The following is a 15,042-nucleotide window of genomic DNA, read 5'->3' as shown; positions in this document are numbered from 1 at the left end:
GGCGGAGAAACACCATTATTGATTGTTGAAAGGGAGGGAAGAGTAGGAAAGGGGATTTATAGGGTATCTGATTCTCTTTCTAATTGTTCTTGCTGCCCTGAGGAGAGAATATCTGTGGTTGTTATAGTGATGTCTTGTTTTCCTTCAAATATAGGGTTCTTGAAATCTAGCTAGTCTCAATTCAAATTGTAGTTTGAATTTGAAAGCTCAGTATATATCTAGAAATTCCGACCCTTTGGTTGGCAACCCAGCTCAGGTGTTGTACACTAAACTGTAAAATTGTTACAAATACAAATGAATAGTACAGAGTTTATTGTTTGTATTTATTTCGGTTATTTGTGATAGTGGAAACGATCGTAAAAATGCAGGTTGGGTGTTGATTAATTATTAAAATTAAATTTAAAGTTTTGTCATAATTCAGGTTGAAATTGATTAATTAAATATTTATGTCATGGCATGTTGTGTAAGACAATTCATTGTCTTAACCACGAATTGTGGTCTTCTAATCAAGTGAGGACTCGAGAGTTTTGCATGTTCAGAAATCTACTCAGACTTATCGGATTATCCTTGTCTAAAAGCTATCCGAATTAAAGTACAAGAGATGATGGAATTCCTAATTCTACATGGATCGAAACAACCTAATTCTAATGCAACTTAGAACACTGTACAGCTCCTTGATGGGGCAAGGCTTTCGAGTAATGCATATATATAGAGGTCCCTTCTCTAGCAATAAGACACACTAAACATAGCTCTCACCCCATCTAGAAAAATAGCATTACAGTGTTGCATAGAGAAGAAAATCCTCCACAGCCAAGATATTTGACCAAGGTTAGTGTTGAGTTATAAAAGTCTAGTTCATATTAACAATTGTGCACTCATATCATTTGAGACTCAAAATTTGGTGCATCAATTTGGCATGGCTAACATTACTGGAAATCAATAACACTAATTTCTTTTCTTATGAAATTAACACAAAATAATATCACAACTATAAATCCAAACATACGTGGTACATAGTACAGTCGAATGCTGCTAATTAAGCATGCATGTTACGGCATAACAAAAAGTTAGTTACTATACTCTATCACTGCTTCACTGAAAATTTCATAATCAAATGTCATCCAAGGAGTGCAGATGTGAAAGACTTGGTGAAAGTTTCAAGTGCTTTCAACCCTTCTTTAGGAGACTTGGCTTCCCCCAACACCTTCACAATGGCACTACCAACAATAACACCATCAGCTCCCCACTCTGCTACTTGTTTCACATGTTCAGGCTTTGATAGCCCAAAACCAACTGCCACAGGCTTGGTTGTTGCCTCTCTAATTTCCCTTAAAAGCCTCGGAACTTGTTCGTTCACTGATTCACGGGCACCGGTAACTCCCACCATGCTCACAAGGTATACAAATCCTTCTGAAGCTTCAACTATGTCCTTCATTCGATCTATTGGCGTATTGGGTGTAGTTAGTAATGCCAACTCAATCATATTCTTCACAGCCTCCTTTCTCAAGCTTATTGTCTCTTCAAATGGAGCATCTGGAACCACAAGACCATGTACCCCAACGTCGCTAATTGTGGACATGAATTTTTCAACACCATGCTTTATAATTGGGTTGTGGTACGAAAATAAAACGATTGGACAAGACAATTGTGGTACCACATCCTTTAACATTGACATAATAGAATTGAAATTGGTCCCCCTAGCTAAGGAACGAGTGACTGAAGCCTGAATAACTGGACCGTCTAGTATTGGATCAGAGTATGGCACACCTAACTCAATCACGTCCGCCCCACTAGAATCGAGCACCTTCAGCGCTTGCGCCGTGGTTGAAAGGTCGGGATCACCGGCAGTGATGTAAGGGATAAATGCTACTTTGCGTTGGTTCTTCAATTTTGTGAAAGTTTGAGAGAGATTGATGGTAGGTGTCAAGGTGAGAGCAGCCATTGGTGTTATAAGACGTCTCTTGACTGAAACGGTAGATGCTTGGGATGGAGAGTGAAGAAGAAATGGGTTTTGAGGTTTCTTAAGTTGAAGAAAGCCAGTAGCAGTGAATTTCAGGGAAGTAGCCATTAATGTTGTATTACACGATGAAGACTTTGGAGAGATGCTTGTCAATGTTTGATACAAATACAAGCCAATACTTATAAGAGTTCCCAGGAAGTTTGGGACATAGAAAATTAGCACCGACAAGTACGTATGAAATTTGGACGTGGAACACGTTTCTTTTCCTACAAAAGTAACACGTTTCTTTTCCTACAAAAGTAACACGTTTCTTTTCCTACAAAAGTAACGTAATATTTGGGACACTGATATTTCACCTCGTGAGAAAACAGAGTCAAGTTCGAATTGTCTTCCAAACCAAAAAAAAATATCAGGTCAGGTTTTTTAGATTTTTCTTCTTTCTTCTTTCTTCTCTTAACATGTTTTCTCTATGACTAATATGTCAAGGTCGCACGAATGACATATCAGAATGTCGTCTTGTACTGATTATTTGTATAGAACAAAATTAAGTTTGGTGACATGACATGGGAAGGTTGGACATTCAAATTAAATATAATAAATATAAAATTAAATTATTGGGCTGACATTTAAAAAGTAATTTAATATAGTGTACCCAACAAAGCGTACCCAACTAAAGCCAAGGAAATATATGCCGATGCTATTGTTATGTGCTGGCAAGATAACAACCATCCATCAGTGCAGAACGCTTTTGGAAAGGAAATAGCAGTGATAGGCTGTCAAGACGAACAGAAGATTATATGAATACTTAAAAAAAAAAAAAGCGCTTTTGAATTGGATAAGATGCTTCGAAATAATTTGTGGGATTGCTACTTGAAAATCACATTGTTCAATTTTTAATATTAAAATCCTCGAGGTTATGTAATTGTCTTGAATGAAATAGTCCCATATTTCATAACTTTTCACTTGTTTTTTTTTTATTTAGAGAAAAGTGATAATTGTATTCATAAATTAGGCACAAAGACTATCAGCCAGAAATAAAAATACAAATATTCATAAAGGAGTAATACAAATATGAAAGCATAGTAACCTCATTCCCCCTCAGGCCCTCTAGAAACACACATAGCTGCTTAGAAAGATAGGCTTGAGAGAGATTTTTAAGGTTTCAAGCCCTTTTTTTTTTCCACGGCAAATGTTATAATAATGTGATAGATGCTATAACCTTTTACTGCAAATATTTCATAACCTTCCAATATTTCTTAACCACTCTCCAGAAAAAACTTTTACTGCAGATGCGTGTTTCATACTATCATTGGTTTACACACTAGGCCAACATTTACATATACTTGGCCGCTACTTATATTCGAAAGGTGGTTCTAACTATTCACCATGAAGCAACCTAACTTCCAAAATACTTCACATGGATTTCCCACATTTTCCCAATTTCTAACCCACAAACAACAACATTTTAGAATGCAACAGTATTCCAACACCCATTTAAATTTCCAGGTGAGGCAAAACATTAACATATCCATTTAGTTTCTCACGTTGCGAAGGGCTTCTAATGCTACTACCAAATCTTAGAAACCAGCATCCTGCATCGTGGAGTTAATCTCTAGGACCGAAGTTACTTGCACCTTATCTGTGAAAGATGCATTTAGTTCAGCTTTGTGCCGTGCGAAACTTGTTTCATGTTACTCCTTGATCTTAAGTTACTCCTCACCAAGCCTCTGCATCTCCAATTCGAATTGCAACACATTAACGGATCCTTTTAGATTTCACACGTTGCGAAGGGCTTCTAGTGCTACTACCTAATCTCAGAAACCAACATCCTGCATTGCAGAGTTAATCTTCATGACCTGAGTTGCTTGCACCTTATCCGTGAAAGATGCATATAGTTTAGCTTTGTGTCGCGCCAAACTTGTTTCATGTTACTCCCTGGGCTTAAGTTGCTTATCACCAAGCCTCTGCATCTCCATTTCTAATTTCTAATTTTTCTTCATTTGCTCCTCAAGTGCTTCTCCCAGGGTATGAACCTCTCTTGAAATCCCTCTTTGCTCAATTATTATCCCATGCACATATGCCCATGGCACCCCAGCTCCAAATCCTGTAACTCAATTTAGTTTCTCTAGGCCCAACACCTCACAATACACCTCATTCATTACTATATCACTCATGTCTATTCTTTCATTAGTTCTTTTTTGAATTCATCTATTGGAATTAGCTTGAAAACAACTTGAAAAATGCTTATATGAGTTGCACAAGCAATTGTTCAAAAATAGTACATCATTGGTTGCACGCAACTTACGATGTCAAGCCTCGTCCACTGGTATTCATTCTCTCCACAAGTGTGGGTTAGTTTGAAGAATGTGAAGTCCAGTTCCTTCCTAGGTCTCTTCCTCTGTACAATATTTTACAGATTATGGACGTTTCTCATCATTAGCACTACTACAAAAAGTGACAAAGACGACTAGAAAAAAAACGACGGTCTAAGTGAAAACCGTCGTTGTTTTTTAAAAGACAATGGTTCTATAAAACCACCGTGTAATAACACCTTAGACACCTAAAAAATGGAGATTCAAATGGTTGTTCATAAACAACGACGTACCTAATTAAAAAACTGACGTCTATTTGAAACAGGATTTCCGCAATGTAAAATCAAAGCAAATAAAGAACGGCAGAAGTTATGAATCGACCGACGTAGAAAGTAAAGACGACGATTTCAAAGCCGCCGTTTTTACGCAGAAAATAACACGACCAAGTTTTCGTATAAGGCGCCATATAATTACAAATAAATCTACGGCGGTAAAATACAAAATATCGCCGTATTAAATTAATGTACAACGACGGAAAATAAAAATATATCGACGTCTTTCTTGTATAGTTCTACGACGGTATCTTTAAATCTCACCACGTTTGTTTTTCATTTATCGACATATTATAAAATTTAACGTCATATTTATTCCCTTTATACGTCATACCTTATATTTAAACCGTCGTCTTAATACGAATTTTTTTTATCAATTTATTTCTTTGATTTTGTTATCATACGTCATACTATATGTAAAGATGACGCTTTTTATATATAAAAAAATGTCGTCTATTATATGTAAAGATGACGATTTTTATAAAAACCGTCATCTATTATGTGTAAAGATGATGATTTTTATAAAAACCGTCGTCTATTATATGTAAAGATGACAATTTTATAAAACCGTCGTCTATTATATGTAAAGACGACGATTTTTATAAAAACCGTGGTCTATTATGTGTAAAAATGACGATTTTTTTAAAAACCGTCGTCTATTATATGTAAAGATGACGATTTTATAAAACCGTCGTCTATTATATGTAAAGATGACGCTTTTTATAAAAACCGTAAAAACCGTCGTCTATTATATGTAAAGATGACGAATTTTTTTTTTTTAAAGGGTCTTCTATTATATATAAAGATGACGCTTTTTATAAAAAAACGGTCGTCTATTATATGTAAAGATGATGGTTTGTTATAATAAGCGTTAAATCATGATTTTTCATTTATAACCGTCGAAATTTTTTGTCCCGTTACTTTATCTCTGAATGTTTATTTTTTTCGATTTTTGGTGTAGATGATCTCGAAGTATAAACAAACAAGTTTGACGGTTGGATCGTTGAAACTAGTTTCTTAGAATGCGTATGTCATCAAAACAATATATTCACTAACAATTAAGAGTTTATTTATACTTTCGTTAAATATAACATAAGATTTTGTGGTATCCACTAGTGTAAATATTTTAAATTGAAGATCAAATTCAATCATTGTATTCATATAGGGTCAAGGAGTGCAGCAGTAAAAAATCATCAAAATCGGAGTTAAAATAACCGTTAAATCATGATTTTTCATATATAACCGTCGAAATTTTTTGTCCCGTTACTTGATCTCTGAATGTTTATTTTTTCCGATTTTTGGCGTCTATGATCTCGAAGTATAAACAAACACGTTTGACGGTTGGATCATTGAAACTAGTTTCTTAGAATGCGTATGCCATCAAAACAATATATTCACTAATAATGAAGAGTTTATTTATACTTTCATTAAATATGACATAAGATTTTGTAGTATCCACTAGTGTAAATATTTTAAATTGAAGATCAAATTCAATCATTGTATTCATATTGGGTCAAGGAGTATAGCGGTAAAAAATCATCAAAATCGGAGTTAAAATAACCGTTAAATCATGATTTTTCATTTATAACCGTCGAAATTTTTTGTCTCGTTACTTTATCTCTGAATGTTTATTTTTTCCGATTTTTGACGTATATGATCTCGAAGTATAAACAAACACGTTTGATGGTTGGATCATTGAAATTAGTTTCTTAGAATGCGTATGCCATCAAAACAATATATTCACTAACAATTAAGAGTTTATTTATACTTTCGTTAAATATGACATAAGATTTTGTGGTATCCACTAGTGTAAATATTTTAAATTGAAGATCAAATTCAATCATTGTATTCATATTGGGTCAAGGAGTGTAGCGGTAAAAAATCATCAAAATCGGAGTTAAAATAACTGTTAAATCATGATTTTTCATTTATAACCGTCGAAATTTTTTGTCCCCTTACTTTATCTCTGAATGTTTATTTTTTTCGATTTTTGGTGTAGATGATCTCGAAGTATAAACAAACAAGTTTGATGGTTGGATCATTGAAACTAGTTTCTTAAAATGCGTATGCCATAAAAAAAAATATTCACTAACAATTAAGAGTTTATTTATACTTTCGTTAAATATAACATAAGATTTTGTGGTATCCACTAGTGTAAATATTTTAAATTGAAGATCAAATTCAGTCATTGTATTCATATAGGGTCAAGGAGTGTAGTGGAAAAAAACGTCTATTGTATGTAAAGATGACGCTTTTTATAAAAACCGTCGTCTATTGTACGTAAAGATGACGCTTTTTATAAAAATCGTCTATTATACGTAAAGATGACGCTTTTTATAAAAACCGTCGTCTATTGTATGTAAAGATGACGCTTTTTATAAAAAAACCGTCGTATATTATATGTAAAGATGACAAATTTTTTTAAAAAAGCGTCGTCTTTTAAAACACGCTAAAAAATGGCCGCTTAAGTGAATTCGCGCTCGATAAATTTTCAAATTTTCACCCGTCTTTGAAAATCTTATCTCTCATTAACAAGCGTCGTCTTTTAAAACACACTAAAAAAAGTCTACTTAAGTGAATTCGCGCTTGTCAAATTTTCAGATTTTCCCCCGTCTCTGAAAACCCTATCTCTCCCTTCTTGAAACCCTCCTGCACTCTCTAAAACACCCTCATGAAACTCTCTACAAAATCATCAAAAGATCGATATCAATGAAGGAGTTGAGAGATTGAGGTCTTAGCAAATCCATAAGATGTAGAGGGATGTTCTGTATTTGAGAATCAAAGCTGGTTGAAATGTTTGATTTGAAAGTCACCTAATTTTTTAATACCCTTCTATATCTTGCTAGTGAATTCTGGATTAGTCTCTTTGCGTTTTTGGTATGTTCTTTGTATCCTTAATTTCAGATTTTGTCTCTCTTGATTTGTCTGATTTGTTTACATTTTTTATTTATTTCTGGTTTCTTTTTAGATTTTCTGATTTGGTTATCAGGAGATAAGGAGGAAGCTTGCAGATTTATAACTTTTTCTTTTGCAGGTTTTCTATGTGAGTCGTATGTTTTTTTTTTTGAAAATTTGCAGGTTCTCGATGGTCTTTTTTATGCTCATTTTACAAGTTTTCTATGGAAATATGGACAAATGGTAAAATTTCTCTTCCACCTAATTTTTTATGTTTATAATCTTAGCTTTTTTTTTTTTTATCTCTATGTCATTTTGATTTATTTACAGGGATGATGGAGGAGACTTCAGTTGTGTATCATTTGTATGTTTGGATGAGGAATGCTTGGATTAGGAGTACGTAGGTCTTGTTATGAATTATGTTTGTTGTAGAATAAAGATTGGTTAACTATGTAATAACTATTTAATCTTCAAGTTTTATGAAAGAAACTATTTTTGATAAAGCATTATGGTTGGTTTTCTAGTTAAAATCGTTGTATAGCATCATAGGAAATCAAAAAGCATTATTGTACGTAAAGATGACGCTTTTTTATAAAAACCGTCGTCTATTGTATGTAAAGATGACGCTTTTTATAAAAACCATTGTCTATTGTATGTAAAGATGACGCTCTATTATACGTAAAGATGACGCTTTTTATAAAAAAAAGTCGTCTATTGTACGTAAAGATGACGCTTTTTATAAAAAATCGTCGTCTATTGTACGTAAAGATGACGCTTTTTATAAAAAAGCGGTCATCTATTGTATGCGTAAAGATGACGCTTTTTATAAAAAATCGTCGTCTATTGTATGTAAAGATGACGCTTTTTATAAAAACCGTCTTCTATTGTATGTAAAGATGACGCTTTTTATATAAAAAAGGTCGTCTATTGTATGTAAAGATGACGTCTTTATAAACAATCCACGACGGTTTTCATAAAAAAATCGTCATCTTTACATACAATACACGACGGTTTTATTAAAAACAGTCGTCTTTCCTCCTATAATTAACTATCTTTACCTCTAAACAACGACGATTTTCTTTAAAAACCGTCATCTTTACTGATAAACAACGACGGTGAAAAGCCGTCGTAGTTTGAAACCCAAATAGATGGCAGTCGATTTCACGACCGGGCGAAAACCTTTTACATGACGGTGGTTTCCCGTCGTCTATTTCGATTTTTGTAGTAGTGTAGCCATGTTATTGAATAATGCCAGAAAAGATAGGACAATAATCTTGATCAAGCCATTTGGTTACCAAAATAATCAAAATTGGATACATATTATATACTGTAATCTTAATCATCATGTTATAAACTCCTCCCCCACGCGCATAAGTTATGAATTAAACTTCTATCTTCTATCATATATTGCAATCTTGTGAAGAGAACTACTATCATTACCAACCACCATACAAATTTATATCAATGTATATCTAAATATTATATTTTTATTTAACCCAGAATATAATTGGATTGAAAAAAAAATTAAAAACAAGCCCACAACATAGTTGGTTCATTGCCTATCAAATAATTGAGATGCTTGGTATATGTTGTTAATTTCTAGTCCACTCAGAGTAATTATATGAGACAATCAAATGAATGTAAACATGACATCACTATCACGCCCCGCTTTGAGAATAAAAAATATTCCTGAAGTAGGGTGTGAATCATACCATAATTATAAGAATAAAATCTAACAACCATGATATGATGAGAAATGGAGCCACAAATAATACAACTTTACTTAATAAGACAGAATCAGAGTTGCTGTAGCGTGTAGTTAAATACACACAAAGATCCTTATCAAATGGTTTACTACTCACAAATACTAATTATACAATTTAACAACAAAAGCCTAGTAGCTTGGTTGAAACCCGCTTCCTCAAACTTGGCATTGAATCCTGCACAATCTATTAGGGTATGAGCATTCTAATGCCCAGTAGAGTACCGTCAAACCCCTCAAGGTCAGCTATCATAGTTAATCAAAGTGTCATGCATCAAACAATACAAGATACATAAATTATGCAACCATACCAGATAATTAAATTTGCATATGCGGTGATGCCATGAACTCACTCCCTTCTAATCCTACTAATACATACCTTAGGGCAACAAGATTGCATGTCACATACAATGTGTTTTACCACTGTGGCTCAAAATACCCTAAAATATAAACTAGCGCCCATTTGCCCCTTAACCCCATTTTTTATTTATGCATTTATCAACTTTCACTTTTCATTAAGGGCTATGCTCCTATCACCTAACGATATTCAGGCCTGCTCTCATCCCTTAGACAATGTTGAATGTCGAGGCTTGTCTTTATGTTTCGTTGAGCAAGTTACTCGGCAATAAGTATCAAATATTAGACTAATTAACTTTGGGCCAATGTCTAATTTTTCGAAGCATAGGTTCCATTATAAATGATAGAATAACATGGGTTAAATTTGATGCACAGTAATATAATTCTAAATAAACTAAACTAATACATGCAATTCTCGTCTAAAAGATGGAGAAGAAATAGAGAACGAAATACAAATATAACAACTTATATCCAAAAAAAGATGGGTTTTTCTATGATTGAGGCTATTAATCCTTTTTCTGTTCTTTATTCTATGGATTGCTATTGTTTAATTGCTTTTTTTCTTAGTTGTTTTCAGAATTTTTATGTCCTTAATCATGGTAATTAGTTAATGACTCATCTTTAAGAGGTGATGATGCTTCTCGTGCACATGATATGGCCAATGGACCGAGGGTTTACTATGAAGGTGAAGAGGTAGTTGGGACACAAGTGGAAGCCAGTGACAATGAAGGTATTTTGGGAATTTTTACCTCTGTTTTTATTTAGAATTTGAAGCTATTTTGAATTAGACAATGTTGAATGCTGAGGCTTACCTTTATGTTCAATTGATCAGGTTACTCTCAACCTTGTGCAACAGTCCCAACTCATCCGATCGCATTGTAAAGAATCAAAAGCAGCATTTATTGATGGTTATGCGATGTTGACGAATGAGTTTAATAGATGGGAGGCTATCTTGTCCATGTGTCATCCACACTAGTTTGATTTGATTATCAGCACCCTAACTTGATATTACCAAGCCTAAAGAGCAAAAAACAGAGTAGTGGTCCCAGAAACTTTCATTCTTTGTCTGTATATTTTATCAAACTTAAAAAAACGTAAAAAGATTTTCACCAGAGAAAACTAAAAAGATTTTCACAAGAGAAAAGGTCAAAATATTTTCAAAACAAAACCTATAATGATATGCACATGCAAAATAGGAGCAAAGAAAGTGAGAAATGCTTACCTTTTGCGTGCAATGAAAGTTTTCTCTTAGAGGAATACGAAGAGATTCAGACACGGCGCTTTGGGAAGGAAAAATGAGAGGAGGGTGAAATTTTTTCTTGGGTTTGGAAACAGTAAAAGTGTAGGTCAGGTAAGGCAAAAAGCTTAAATTATTGACAAACCATTTCCTAACGTGATGCAATTAAAAGAAACCGCCCTAGTATTTACTTTTATACGGCGAGATAGATTAAGTTGCGCCCAGGTATAACACTCTATACGACACCTATTTTTCCGAAAAAGTTGTGTTTAGATGACATCACACGACCATTAGTTCTTCCAAAACGACGTAGCTCGCCGTGTTCAGTTTCAATCACAACGACCGTATATTAAATAATACCGATGTTAAAACCTTTATTTAGAACGACCGTTTGTTTATGAAAACCGATGTCTAAAATTATGTTTAATACGACGCTTAATAAATAATATACAAATTTATAAATAAACCCAATCCTAGACATGTATTTATAAAAAAACCCAAGTACTATTTAAACATAGAAACACACCCAAAATCAACCTCAAAGTCAACTTTTTGGGTGTGTTTATAAATGGGTTTTGAGTGTGTGTAATAATGGGTTTTGGGTGTGTTTATATGTTTAAATAGTGCTTGGGTTTTTTTATAATTTCAACTCCCATTTTTGGTGTTTTAGTGAAACTCCCTAAATAATAAGCGCCTTGGAGTTTGATTATTTGACAACACAGTTAATAATGTGACTGATGTGGTTAATAAATATTATTGTTTTAAATTTGGGCTTTTCATGCGTTCTTTCACTCAGGGTTCCAAGTTGAAATAAAATCGCATTCTTCTGGCCTTTGCTCTCTCTCACCTCTCTAGAGGAAATAATTTGGATGTTAACAAAGTATTTGTTTTGGTGTATCTCAAAGACACCAAAACGCACACATCGTTAACTTTCAAAAAATTGTCTTTCTCAATTCTCTCTCTCTAGTTTAGAAGCAAATAGTTTGGATTTTGATGGGTATGTGCCTTTGTGTATCTCAAGACACAAACACACATACGTCATCAATGTCCAAAATATTGTCTTTCTCATATTGGTGGTTCAATTATGATGAGGAACATAGCTCCCACTGGTAAGATTTCATATCTCTTGGGATCTCATTTGCAATTGTCGGTTACGACGGTTTTCTACATAAATCGTCGTGGTTTTTTTTCATTTTTGTCATTTTGTTCATCTATCGTCATAGCTACCAAAATCCCAAAAAAATCTTTAAAAGCAAAAAATAAGACGACGGTTTACAGATGAGGCAGACATATAAAACGAACAAATACGACAGTAATTTTAAGAAATGTTATACGATACTATAACTGAAGAAACCGACCATTGTAGTGTTCAAATTTAAATCATCTTGATATAGTAAAAATACGACGTAGATATTATGAATTTAGACATCGTTATCTACTCTCCTAGTGTCGTGGTTCAATCTACCCTATACGACAGTAGTTTTATAAATTCCATCGTAGTACATTAATGGTAAAACGTAGATCATTTTATCTTTACCGTCGTGTTACATGGCTTGAATACGGCACAATTTACTAATAGTACTGACATGGATTTTGTTAAAATTATACAACGCTAATTAAGAATAGTTGGTCGTGTTGACGTAAAAGTTAACACGATTTTTATTTTTGTAAATCATCGTTTTTACTTTCTACGTCGGTTGTTTCCTACTTGCTGTTGTTGATTTTGAGCTTAGAATTTAAGTTAGGAGAAAACATCTTTAATAAGACGATGCTTGTTAAGTTTGATGCGTCGTGTTATTGAAATACCCAAGCGGATATCGGTTTTTTAGGTGTTTAAGTTGATGATCCATGTCGTTTTTCTTTTACCGTCGTCTTTCTAAACATAACGACGGTATTATTTTCTTCCGTCATTGTTTTTTGGTCGTCTTTTTCCCTTCTTGTAGTAGTGTGTCAAGTTTTTCGTCAACAACTCAATCAAGCGAACTCGATTACTTCCTTTAGACGTAAGTTGTTTGGGTTCTTCACCAATGATAGAGCAAAACGAACCCGCTCACTTATGAATTAGAAATGCAAATACAAAACAACCTGTCAATCCCTATTATTATTGACAAATAAGACAAAAATTTTGAGACGATATATAGGTCGACTCACCTTGTTTAGACCGTGGCATGTGCATTCAGTGTCTTCTAACCAATTCAAAACAAAGACCCCACAATCCCATCCATTTTCTTATGTGAGGGCCTTGTCACTTTGCACAATTATAAATTTTGCAAACTCCCATCCTTTTTCTAAATTGGTGACAATTCATTGATGTAAATATTGTCAAGAGCTTTCACGTAAAAAAAATAAAAATAAAAGACTCAATTTACTTACAATTCGTTCCACTTATTTATAATGAAATGCGTAGTATTTAGCATTTGGGAGAGTATCCCATATTTCGGCCTCTTGTTCACCAATGTACACCACTACTAAATATCAATGACTCCCGATTTGATCTAGAAGTAAGGATGAACATCTAGGGGCACAATGAGTTACTTAAAAATTCATGCATATATTACATAACGCAAAATGTTGCTAAACACAACATAAATTGATTCCATATTACACTTCTTAAGTCCTACAGTGAATCACATCAACTCACCCCGGGTCACATGATTTCCTCATTCCATGTCAATTATAATTTCCTTACTACAATCGAAGATGAAATCAATTGTTATAATTAAATTCACATAGACAACTACATAGAGGGAGTTTGTTGGATTTTAGTATTACTATTCACAAGTCATAAATATTTACCTTGAAATGTCATTAGAGCAAAAAATATAACAAACAAGTCAAAATCGGAATCTTATAAGTCATTGGGTTTCAACTTGAATGACCCAATTTTTATTTTAGACTTCATGTTCTACATCGCCTATCCCTTTTCAATTGTCGGGTCAACCCATGATTTTTGACATTGATTCCTTGGACGCCTTTTGCTCATACGATGTGTTTTGATTCGATCTTGATCACCATGGGGCAACTTCGTGACATTTCTCTTTTCCACGCCAATTTTTAACTGTGCGGAAAGGGAATTCGATATTACATATAGGAATAAAACACATTTAGGTAATTTACAACATAAAAACAAATTTATTTAATTTCCATTTTAATTAAAAACTATTCCATATGGTTGTAATCGAAATAAATACATACTTAAAACATGTAAACGACAACAAGAAACCAACTTATTGTTGATTTTCAAACTCCTAATTGCTCATCATACCTCATCTTGAATGCAACTTTGTCCTTCTGGTAATAGTGTTGATGGATCATTCATGTCAACTACACTTTTCTCATTTACTTAACTACATCCTTCACCCTCATTGGTTACAACATTCTCATCACCTTGTTGGGACTTTTTTTAATACCTCGTCCCCTTCATTTGCATTTACAGCTCCATGTCCCACAAATAGATGATGTCTTACGTCTTTCATGAAGGAACTCACTACATTTATTACCTTCTCATTAAAGGTAGTCACCTCATTCATTAACTTCTCATGAAATGAAGTCACTTCACTCGTTAACTTCCCAATTATTTCCAAGACTGAAAGCTTCACCTCGGCTTGTATTATTGGAATCAAAGTGGATGGAACTTCTTCAAAAATTCTTTCAATGTTCACTCCGAACAATTCATCCATCCTAGTGCGTCTTGCAACAACCTCAACAGTAGTACTATCAAACCCACCTTGCTTTCTGACCCATTTAATTTATTTACACGCCAAATTATTATCCCATGACACAATGGGATGCAAAGATTTATCAACATATACTCCACTGTGGACTACTGACTTGAAGTAGAATAGCTGGAGGAAAAGCATTGACCCATTTACTTATGCACCTTTATTCTTTTTCGAGCGACCTAACACTTTCACGTAAGAAGTTAAATGCATGGTCAACCCAATTCTTACCCTTTATCTACCCCGGGATCCTCAAAGAAGTTAAATACTTCCAACTCACTGATAATGAAAATGTGGGGCAAAGCAAAGTGCCAAGTGCAAACATCACAAACCGAACTTTGAAGTCGCGCTTTTCCAACTTCTTAGCTAAATCACTTAATATTGATTTTTTATGATTTATGCAGTAAATCTTCACTAACTACCTCACCTCTTCATCTTATACTAATCCGCCAAGTTCAACATTCTCAC

General features: G+C 33.8%; 1 pseudogene across 1 annotated transcript; it reads right to left on the bottom strand.

Moving 5' to 3' along the window:
* Window positions 1-930: 930 nt before the first annotated feature.
* Window positions 931-2,126, bottom strand: LOC103342670 (tryptophan synthase alpha chain pseudogene; annotated as a pseudogene). Its single transcript, XR_016126427.1, has one exon. The product of XR_016126427.1 is annotated as a tryptophan synthase alpha chain pseudogene (transcript).
* Between the last annotated feature and the right edge of the window lie 12,916 nt (window positions 2,127-15,042).

Source organism: Prunus mume, linkage group LG4 (genome assembly GCF_029339155.1).
Source record: "Prunus mume cultivar Tortuosa linkage group LG4, ASM2933915v1, whole genome shotgun sequence".
NCBI classification, from domain to species: Eukaryota; Viridiplantae; Streptophyta; class Magnoliopsida; order Rosales; family Rosaceae; genus Prunus; species Prunus mume.
This window is presented reverse-complemented; position numbering and strand designations above follow the sequence as displayed.